We start from the raw sequence: 11,894 nt of genomic DNA on the forward strand, positions 1-11,894 counted from the left end.
CAACACGCGCTACCTCCAGTTTTCCACCTGGACGTCATACACCTCAAGGGGAGAGAGCCTGCCCTTAACTGGAAAAATAATTTCCTATCTATTGGGACAGTAATACTGTCCCAATACTTTTCTAAGGATGGTTTTTGTTTAATTTCCATGAATCTACCCCCCAAGGATTCCGAGGTTACGCTTCTCCAAAGTTTTTGATCAATGAGGTTCCAATATAGTTCTTTAATACTGGATTTACTAGGGAATACTTCCCCAAGGGGGTTTTCCCACAGTTTGGAGAGCCCAAGCTCAACAAGAGCATCCCTTAACATTTTTAGCCATGTGATTTTATGAAAAACATCAAGTTTGGCTAATGCTAAGAACCCCTCGGCGTAGTGTCTTATTTCCACGGTTGTCCATAAACGTCTCCAATAAAGGATAGGCCTCAATCGGGCACGGTCACTAAGCGATCTTCTACCTAAATCTAAACCAAGCGGTATAAGTGGGGTGCTTTGAGGGAGACTAGTTATCCCTCTCACAAACCTGTTCTCAGATCTTTGAAGGGTGGTAAGACTCTCAAAGCCCCAGACTTCAGCCCCGTAAAGGGTTGCGCCCAGGGCTTTTGCGTCATAAACCATGAGAACAGGTTTTATGGGCCTGGTTTTAGATTTTATTTGCTCAACCCTGAGTGCACCAGAAATCTGCTGGTGTTTCAACACCGCCTTCTCTATGTGTCGTGACCAACCCGGTTTACATGATATCTCGACCCCAAGATACGTAAAAACATTTACCAACTCAAGATTGATATTGTTCAAAGATACATTGGGTCGAGAATGGCACTTTTGCCCAAAGGCCATCAACTTGGTTTTGTTTACATTAACCTCGAGACCCCGTTCTTTGCAGAATGAGTCGAAAATATTCAAGGCTCTCTGGAGGCCCGACGGGGTTTTAGACACGATCAAAATTGGAACTCTGATGCCCGCTAACGAAGGTGCGTCGACCATCGCGTCCAATATCCTATCTACAATGCCATTAATGAACAGGGAGAACAGCAGGGGTGCCATAGCACATCCCTGCCGGACCCCCCGCTCAACTGGGAAGTTAGTGGTGGATTCCCCATTCCTCCCCCACTGGACCTTTGCATAATTACTTTCATGCAGACGCATTATCAGCGTGAGCAAATCAGGTGGGACCCCTATTTTAAACAGAACCTCCCATAGCGTGCGCCTGGGCACCAGATCGAAGGCGGCCCTGAGATCTACAAATGCTACATAGAGCCTGCCTTTGCCCAGGAGTACAGTCCCCCACCGCAGCATGGTGAAGCGAAAAATTTGGTCGACCGTACTAGTTGCACGTCTGAATCCTGCCTGGAAGGGGGATAACGCATTGTTATCATCTACCCAGGCCATAAGTTTGTCAACCAACATCTTCCCCACCACTTTTTGCATGGTGGCCAACAAACTTATTGGTCTATAATTTGCCGGGAGTGACCGATCGCATTTCTTAAAGATCGGTATTATTATTGCCCCCTTCCATATATTTGGGATTTTTGCCCCTTTCGCTAGGCCATTTCCCAACAAGGTCGCGTATTTTGCCCACTGGGCCTTGTCGTGTTTAAAAATATCTGAGGGGATTCCATCTAGCCCAGGGGCTTTCCCCCCCTGCAAACTTGCTATTACGAGTTCCGCGTCCTTGCATGAAAATAAATCACCCTTGCAGAATACCATAGGGATTGGTTCTATGGCCATTAGATCCCTACTCTCAGCATACTGGGGTTTAAAATACTCGACCCACAATGCCTCATCGACATTGTTGTCGGGTTTGTTGGGGGCGCCCCCTCTTCCCCATTTCACAATTTTCCAGAAAAGTCTGGAATCCTTCTGCCCTGAAGCCTCGAGTAGCTCCTCCCAGTACTCCTCGTCCCACAACTTCTTGGCCATACGGATACTGTCATTATAGTATTTCCTACTGGCGCTAATCGAGGCCTTGACCCTGCTTTTGAGTGCTCTGCCCAACTCCAGTCTGGCTACCCTGCACTGCTTGTTGAACCAGGTCGCCATAGTGATTGGCACTTTTCTGTTAGACTTTGATGGCTTGGTAAAGTGCGGTTTTATCACAGAGAAGAAGGTGTCGTGTATATCAGTTAATTGGACCGAGTCAGGTGTTACAGGGTCTACTTTTGTCATGGCAGCAATAGCATTGTCTGTCTCCAATTTAATGGACTCCAAAGTGGGCAAATTGGCCAGGACATATGGCCATCTCACCCGTCTTAAGTCATTAGTCATAACAGGTACGTTCCCACTACCTGATACTAAGTTAGTTCGTGCGGCCCTCCACCATGAGTGGGAGACACAGAGGGGGTTGTGATCACTTTCTACTCTCCCCACAATTTCCATGTCACCCACGCCACACCATAACTCAAGACTACAGATGACGTAGTCGATCCTACTTTTATTATGTCCATTATCGAATGTACAATTGCCACCTTGGTCGCTTTTTGTCCTGCCATTGAGAGCCCTCAAACCATACTCTAGACATAACGCATTCAACAATAGAATGTCTTTTGACCACCGCTTCACAGGTACGAGGTTTAGATTTGGGATGCCCCAGAGGGCATCTTCCTCCATTCCTATTGGGTATGCAGTATTTTCTAGAGGCTCAAATGTCCTATTCAAATCACCAGCCAAAATTACTCTGTTTCCAAGTGACTGGGAATCGAGGGAGGCGGATAAGACCTCTAGGGTGGCAGAATTACCAAGACTCATGCCCCTGGCATATATATTATAAATGTCTATCAAGCCACCCTTTCCTACAGATAATCTTAATAATTGTATGTCCTTGCACCCTAGATCAATCGTTTTTATTTTAACCTTTGAATTTTGCTTGATCCAAATTGCGAGGCCTCCCATGGGTCTACCCCTGGGGCCTCTCGTAGCTGGTATACAAAAATTTAAGTAACCTGGGAAGTATATCGGGTCGCAAGCCCACGTCTCTTGGAATAGGCACATTTCGAACCCGCTTACAAAATCAATCCATTGCTGTGACAATAATCTAGCCCCCAGCCCCGCTATGTTCCATGACAGAAAGCTCTCCAGGGTATTTTCAATACAAGTCCCCTTTTCAATAGATACCATGGGCAACAAATCAACCAGCGTCCTACAATCACAATTCTCTCCTACGACAGTATTTATGCAATTAGCAACTATTCCCTCCTTGATGCAAATAGTGGTTGGGATAGCTAGTTCACCCACAGAGCCCACAGGGCTTGCAATAATACTCCCATCACTCATATTCTCTGTTTCCGATGTTAAACTTGTTTCATCTTCTTTATTTATCATTTTTCCAGCAGGGTTACTTCCCCCAACCATTTCCCCCTCCAGATGCAATTGTTCATCTGAACTCTGTCAATATCCCCACCTCGTCTGTCCCTGCCCATTCTGCGGGATAAATGCCGGTATATAATAATTGTTTGTTCTTACAGTGGGCACAGCAGTGGGACCAGCCTCTACCCCAGTACAGAGACTAGATCTCGATTGCTCCCTACAACCCCCTAACTGGGTGACAGGTCTCGGATAGAAGAAAGTTAGGTCCACAACCCCAATCCCTCCAATACTAATATTCCAACCTGGTCCCGTTATCAGCCCCACAACCCTTGGATCCTGAAAGTTAATTATGATACACTCACCCCCCTGTTTTTTTAGGGTATTCCCTATCCAATTGACTCTTCTTACCCCAATTATCAGGCCGTCCACTCCCCCTGGCAGAGGTCTATTGACACGAAGCCAATGCATGGCCTTGTTTTTTAGCATGTCAAAAGTTTCTTTTTGGCCCTCCATTAGGGGTGGGACATTAGTGAGTATGGCCACATATGGGTAGGAGTCCGGGGTGAGCTGTACTGGAGGGATCCTAGTCAGAAATTTAGTTATATGTGGTTTTGTGGATACTTGCTCTGGGGGAACACGGCAATGTGTGAGGATGTTTTCCACTGCCACAACAGTATTAGTCCTGTTCCCAATACTAGGGGCATCCCTCGTGGGACCACCACCCACTACTATATTAGTCGTAGGCCCCACCTTGTTCCCATTGCCATTACTAGAAGGGATTTTATCATTTCCTGGCCTTTTGGCCATAGTTTTCCCCGGCCCGATCGGCAAAAGTGTGGTATTTTTACTAGTTGTAGTGGGTGGGTTTTTTACACTAACCTTACAACCCCCATTGGTAGTGTTAAAGGATTTGGTGTTCCCACTGTTACTAATAATTTTAGAGGGAATTGGATTAGATACATTCTTACTGTTCTCCCCTTTGGTTTCCTGAACAGGAGTAACACTTGCAGGCGGGGATTGCAAGTCTACCAACACGACTCCCTGGTCTTTATTAGCTATCTGTGAGTGTTTCCCATTCTCACCCAATCTATTGACAGACTGGATTAAAGATTTAATAGAAAAAAAATTATCTAAGCTAGCTTGTTCTAGGTGGTCAAGTTGTTCGGCTAGCTTTTGCAGTCTAAGCTCTACAGGGTGTAGAAGGGAACGCATTATTTTTCCCACTTCTACCAGGAAATCATGATTAGGAGAGGATAACCCCGGGGGTTCTGAGAGAGTTGGATCATTGACTGAAACTGCCGATGTTGTAGGAGGCACCAAAATTATGGAGTCCACTTCTAGTTGGACTGCTACAACCTCCCCCATCGGCATTACTACTTCATTCTTTGCAGGGACATGGCTTAGGAATGATTTGGAACCCAACTTCCTATGCTTTCTCACAGGTTTTTGTGGTTGCGCTTTTTTAGCAGTAACTCCCCATTTCCTTTTAACACCAGGCTTGGGTTTAAGCATTTCCAAATGCACACAGGATTTTTCTAGAACTCCATTTTCTTTAGATGATTGACTGAGTGCATCAGAATGCTCAACAGATAAACCAGTTCCTACAGTAACTGATGAAGAAGTATCAACTAGCTCAATCAGGGGGGGTATATCAAATAGTGAGTCCTGGGTGACTGGTAGAACAATAGATGACAGTGGTGTAACCAGCGCAGGAAAGTTCAGACCTTGGTTTTTTTCAGGCGGGTTTTTCAAGAGCTCAATCGAGAGCCTACGCCCAGCTCGTCTTTCCGCCAGGGCAATCTCTTTGTCAATATCCTGTGGCAAGCGTTTGAAATAAGAATCAAGAGGGCCCATGACAGCCGGTTCTGACTCCGACATTGATGGCAGCAATGTAGAAGTGCTTGTTGTGCCAGCCATAGTATAAAGAACCCCCCTTCTGCCACAAATGAATCCACAAGTCACGTATCAATTAGTATATCAAACGGTGGAACAATACCTGGGATCTAGATGTTAATGGGGTGGCCCAGCCCGGCCTCCAGCGGCCCCGGACGGCCACAGACGGTCCCGCCCTTGTCCCGGGCTTCTCCCGGCGCGCTCACGCGCAGCGGGGTACGGTATGTGCACAAATAGGTGAAGAGGGGGGAGGGGTCGGGGAGAGCGGCCCAGGTGTAACAGGTCAGGCAGGCAGGCGGGCGCTCCTGGGATATGCAGTCCCAGTTGAGCGCGCGCACTCACTCGCAGCCCCGGCAAATATCCTTCCCTCAGCGTCCCCTTTGGAAAAAGCGGCAGGCAGCACTCTTAACGCAGCGGGACCCGCGGAGCGGGTTCCGCAAGAAGTGGGCTGGTGGCAAACTCCAAACTCCAAGCAGGTAACAGCGAAATGCAGAGAGGCGTCCCACTTGCCAGGTCCAGAGATGCAGTTAATAAGCACTCGATGAAAGGGGGGAGGGGTCGGGGAGAGCGGCCCAGGTGTAACAGGTCAGGCAGGCAGGCGGGCGCTCCTGGGATATGCAGTCCCAGTTGAGCGCGCGCACTCACTCGCAGCCCCGGCAAATATCCTTCCCTCAGCGTCCCCTTTGGAAAAAGCGGCAGGCAGCACTCTTAACGCAGCGGGACCCGCGGAGCGGGTTCCGCAAGAAGTGGGCTGGTGGCAAACTCCAAACTCCAAGCAGGTAACAGCGAAATGCAGAGAGGCGTCCCTTTGATTGATAACCTCCACAGGAACGAGAAGTGCAACCGTAGTAACCCTGGAAGAAATTGAAAGATGGGCACGAGATATAGAAAAGCCAAAATCTCAGTCAAAAGTATTAGACATTTTTAAATTAAGGCTAGAATTGGAAGAAATGGTAGCTGGAAATGTAGGATTAGAAAGATTGAATTATTTTAGTGAAGAAGAGTTATTGTACATATGCAGAAGCATTACCCGAAATACAAAAATATTCCATGAGAAATTAATGAATTTGGCATCAGAAATGGGAATTGACAAAGGCAAATCAAAAGTATTACAGAAACCTTACAGAGCTGAATTTTCTGACAAAGATTTGGAAAACATGAATGTGTCATAACGAAAACTGCAGATAAAAGAATTATTGTCGTTGTTACAAAAATGGGGCGATTTAGATAGATAGAAAGCTAGTTGGACAAAGAAAAAGGAGGAAACACAGGCAAGTCAGACTGCATCTGAGTATTTATTGAAAGAAACAGAAAAGGTTGAAAGGTTGTGTCCAATGAGAGAAATGCCAGGAGGAGGTTATGTACATGTCTCATGGTCCCAACAGGATATTTTATCATTCACAAATGACTTCCCAAAACTCAGAGAAAAACCAGTAGAATGGTACAGGCAAGTCGAAAGGTTTGTGAAGGTTTCAATAGTACTGTTAAAAGATTTAGATGGTTTGTTTGATATAGTTGTTCCTGCAGATTTATGGACAGAATGCAAAATTACAGTAGATTGGCCAAATGATGAATACCCTAGAGATCCATAGACAGGAGCTCCGTAAGATGATGTAATGAAGAAGTATAATCAGGGAATAATCTACTTAAAGGGAAAGGCACCCCCAAAAGATACAGATTGGACAAAAATAGACAGAACAACACAAGACAAGGATGAATCGGTACATGCATATTATGAGCGTCTTTTGTAGGTGTTCAAATAGTAAAGTGGTTTGGAAAATATTGATATTAAGCCACAGCATGCCTGCTACACTTTGCCTTGGAAGCAACGAGGACTCGAAGTCCCAGGAGCTAGCCCGCATCAACCGCCCTCACCTGTGTCTGCATCCAGCGGCGGCCATAAAGCACCTCGCCACTCCCGTTTCGCGGGAGGCGCGCGGGCGCGTGCCGGGCGAAGCCCGGGCCGTGGGCGGGCCCGTCTGAGCCCGTCAGAGATCGGACGAGGCTGGGCTGGGCCCATTCTCTAATATCTCCCACTAAAAGGTTAGTTTATTTTCTTCAAACGCTTAACTACCTTAATTGTGCACTCCAACAATTGCTGAATGCTTGGCTCGTTTCCTTTCATTTCGTTAACAATGAGCAAGCGAGACACGAAGAGGCTAGATGCTCCCATTGGTGGAAGCATTACAGGGACTTTAGATCAGTTTATAATTTATTCCTTGAGAAGGAAATAGCGCTAACTGAGCACCACTTGTCTTTGGACCCGCACATGACGAAAATATCGTCGCTAGGTTTAATTGCTACAGCACTCTAACCGATTAACCCTCAGAATAATTTGACTACAGTTTTAACCTCCAATGAGGATAGCACCTCCGTGTCCATTCCATCAGGTCCTCAGGATAACTCTGCAAAACTTCCTACAGTCACTGCATCCACTGCAATTAGTGTTCCCTTAAGATCGTCAGCCAGATCCTTGGAAAAGAATAAAACAAATACCAATAAAAGTTTACCTGATCCACCAACTAAAAGGAAGAGAGGAAGTGGCCCCCAGAGGCTGACTATAGCAAAAGCGCCCAGGACTAATAAAAATGGAGGACGCACCCAACAAGTTATACCAAGTATATCGAGTACTGAGGTAATGATCCCCCAGATTTTGATCTTGCAGCATTGGGTGGTCACTGCACGAACCCTAACGAGGATATGTGGAGAAGGCTGGAAAATCTCTTGTCAAGTCTATTATTCCCTATTACTTATACACTGACCCGGATTGAAGAACGACTCGTTAACGTTGAAACTCAGGCGAAATCAAGCCTTTTGGGGCCTTTAAGCCCATCCAAAATCCACACAGGGGATCTCAACTAATCAATTAGTGAACTCTGTGCCAGCTCCGGTTACAGCTAAACCTATGCGCCCAAATCAGCAACCTCTGCAAGAAATCGCCTCTAACCCATCTATTGGACCAACAGTAGTAATCAAGAGGAATTTACTTTCTAAGGACAATTGCGACGTACCAGCAGGGAATTTGTCGAGTGAGTATGCCCAGACAATTATGAGCCCGCCTGTGGATGGTAGAATGGATATGAGAACAGTGTCATCAAAGGTCACCAGTTGTGATACTCTTCCTCCACTAAGGCAATTAACCCATCCTACAGACATCCAACGACTAGGAGATAGGGGGCACAATGCCGTGTTTTCTGGGACACCGACCCTCCATCTCCCACCAGCAGCCACCCCTCTAGTGGTTGTTTTAGCGAATGTTCCACCACTACGGGCTATGCAGACAGAAACCAATCAATTAATGTTAAAAGTTCTGCATTGGCTTACCAATAGTCTAAAGGATGCTGAGATTTAGATAGACATATGATAATGGTGATACGCACTTTGTGGATTGGTTGCTTGAGGAAAGAAGGGAACAGTGATTGTGTAATTGTTAATTTTAATAACCCTTACATGCCTAGATTTGTATTGGACAATTTGGGAGGGGTGCATGGGAGATATATGGACATGGTGTATACTTTACCCTTGTTTTTTTTTTATAGACCTGGGTTCTATCCACCGGGTGTCCAGAGTTTCTATGGGGAGGGCAGGCAACTCCAGGCTTCTAAAAACTATGCACCTAGACCTCCAGAGGTTCCTTTGACCAACAGATTTACTCCTCTACCAGGTCTAGATCAGTGTGATTGACTGCCTTTGATTATCTCTGAAAGGGTTCCAGCCGGAGGGAGCATGAGCGGCCCCCCAAGCTGCACCCACCTCGACGGTGAACAAACTCTGACTGACATTTTCAAAAACTGTTTACCCGTAGGGCCAATTCTTAAAGATGATGTTGGCAATATAAAGGTGTTATCCCATTCACCCCCTTTAGTTCTTCACAATCATAACCTGCCCAATTGTTTAAAAACAAGGTTTCCATCATGGAACATTGTGGGTCTGAACATTAAGATAGATTACCCGGATTGGGAATCTTTTATTAGCCAATTTGAGACCTGCATGTTTCAAGAAACCTGGGCAAGAGGGGTTGCTCTTTAGTCAGGTTTGCATCATTTAGTACCCCCGCAACATCTGGGGGTAAAGGGAGACCTTCTAGAGGTCTTATGACATGGGTGGGTGTCCATTTGGGTTGTACGTCCAAAAAGATTGACACAGGCTCTAATGACATATTATGTGTCATATTGCAATTTTCATCATCGATCTCGATAGTCCTCCTAAATGTATATTCTAGACCAACACCCCTGGGCAAAGAGTCTACCACGTTAGAGGAATTAACAATATTCTTAGGCACCATAGTTGTTAAGCATATGGTGATCCTAGGTGGAGACTTTAATTGCCAGTTTGAGCCCTTGGAGGGCATGCTCCTGGATAGCCTATATGACGAGGATAACATTTGGGCAATTCCGGAGACTAGATGCCCACCAGTTAAAAAATGCCCCCCCCCCGGTGATTCAGATGAATTGCCTTGTCCTGAAACACTCAGTAAGAGCGTGTAATGTGAGAACTTTTTCTGATACATCTAATGGTCTTACGTTTCACAGAAAAGATCATGGTTCTCTACTAGACTATATCTTAATCAACTCCAAATCATGGGAAAGGTTGATCGATTTCAAAATTATGCCACGGCTAGACAGCGATCACCACGCCTTGTACTCAAATTAAAACCACTAAACCTAGGGAGTATGTCTATCCCGGACAACCCTATAGATTCCAGGTTGACAATTTCCAACTGTAGGCGGAGAGTGCGATGGATTGACTTTAGTCAATCAGAAGATAAATTGAGCACCCTATATGAAGCTTAACTGCCAATGCTTTTGACGGCTTCCACCTCAAAAAATCATAATGGAGATCGCATAGACCTATATATGGTTGAGATGAATCACGCTAGATTAGGAGAGGTTGCATTGAACTTTTTTTATCCAAAAAAAACTAATCAGCCCAGTAGGACCCCCTCCCACCCTTGGTATGACACTCTTTGCCGTAAGGCTAAGAGATCATTAGTAGCTTCAATCAAAGCCAATGACCGCCCACAAATAAAAACTGCAAGGAAGGCATATAAAGTTGCTATCTTAGAAGCTAAAAAAGGGTGGGAAATGGAAAAGTGGGATACACTGAGAATTGCCCTGGGAGATAAAGACATAAGGACTTTTTGGGGTGTGGTTAATACTGGTAGCTCCACTCCCAAAACATCGATAGACCCGAACCTGGACGAAGAGGTCTGGCGGGATCATTTTGAATCCCTCTATACCGAGGAAGAGATGACGAAGGGTGTCTCGTCTGATGGATGCCACTCGGGGACAGATCTTCCCTCATTCCAAGGGGTATCTAACCACCCTGAGGAAGACAGCTTCAGTACAGGCATAAGTCTAAATGAAATCAAGGGAGCCTTAGCAAAAATAGCCCCAGGTAAAGCTCCAGGCTTAGATAAGATCCCTGAGGATCTCCTTCGAAGTGAACCATCTGACTGGGCTCCCTATTTCTGGGTGTTATTCAACGTAATTCTGCAGGGTATGAAGATCCCCTCCAGCTGGGTTGGTGCGGAAATAATTTGATTTTTAAAAAAGGTTCACCGCTCCTCCCAACAAATTATAGACCAATCAGCCTGATAGATATCTCACAAAAAATCTTTGCGCGCATTTTACTACTCAGGCTACAAACTTGGATGGAAGAAAAGGAGATACTATCCCCATTACAGGCAGGGTTCAGGGAAAAGTTGTCCACTCTGGACCAAGTACTTAGGTTACAATTGTTGCACTGGAAGACCGTGTGCCTGGAGGGGGGTAGTCTCTACTTAATATTTGTAGACCTACGGTCAGCTTTTGACTTGGTCCTGAGGGAAAAATTATGGTAAGTACTTTGTGAGATGGGGTTCCAGTATACTAAATCAATCTGATTAAACGGCTCCACAAGAACAACTTCGCGCAGATCATGTTTGGTAAGGATGGGAAGCTAACTTCACCTATCCCGATCAAGCGTGGCATGCGTCAGGGTTGTGTGCTTGCCCCTACTCTATGTAGCCTATATATCAATGGCTTAATAGACTCCATGCTAGAAGAAAAAGACGTTGATGCCCCTAAGTTAGCCTCCCGCCTAATCCTGGCAATGATGTTTGCCGATGATACTTAATTAGTATCCAAATCACCTATCGGGATACAAAGGGTTCTTAACAAATTTGAAGTATTCTGTAGCGTAGGAGGTTTAGAAATTAATCTACAGAAAACCACATTTATGGCGTTTAATTGTTCAAAAAGTACACGTCCTAACCCTTTAATAAATGGTAAACTTCTCTAAAGAGTATCCTCTTTTATTTATCTCAGCATCACCATCACAGAAACCATGGAATGGGGGGCCCACATTATTAAATCATCTTTAAAATTAGCACAATCATCAGGTGGCATCATGAGAGTTTTCTGCAAGTCTAGTCAGAAACGGGTCAGGCCAGCAATTGAAATATACAGGACTCAAGCCCGGGGAGGTGCGCTTTATGGTGCTGAATTATGGGGCCACTCTAAACTCGAGAATCTATCGCAGGTCGAGAATCACTATCTTAGACAGTTGTTAAGACTCCCACAGAGCACTCCACTAATCCCGCTCCGACTAGATTTGGGGATAATGGCCATTGCAGAAGTATCGAACCTTAAACCCTTAATGTATTGGCGTCGCCTGTGGACTACCCCTGATCTTCTATCATATAGGGAGGAACTGCTA

The sequence above is a fragment of the Lissotriton helveticus genome, chromosome 4_1 (genome assembly GCF_964261635.1).
Source record: "Lissotriton helveticus chromosome 4_1, aLisHel1.1, whole genome shotgun sequence".
Classification (NCBI taxonomy): Eukaryota; Metazoa; Chordata; class Amphibia; order Caudata; family Salamandridae; genus Lissotriton; species Lissotriton helveticus.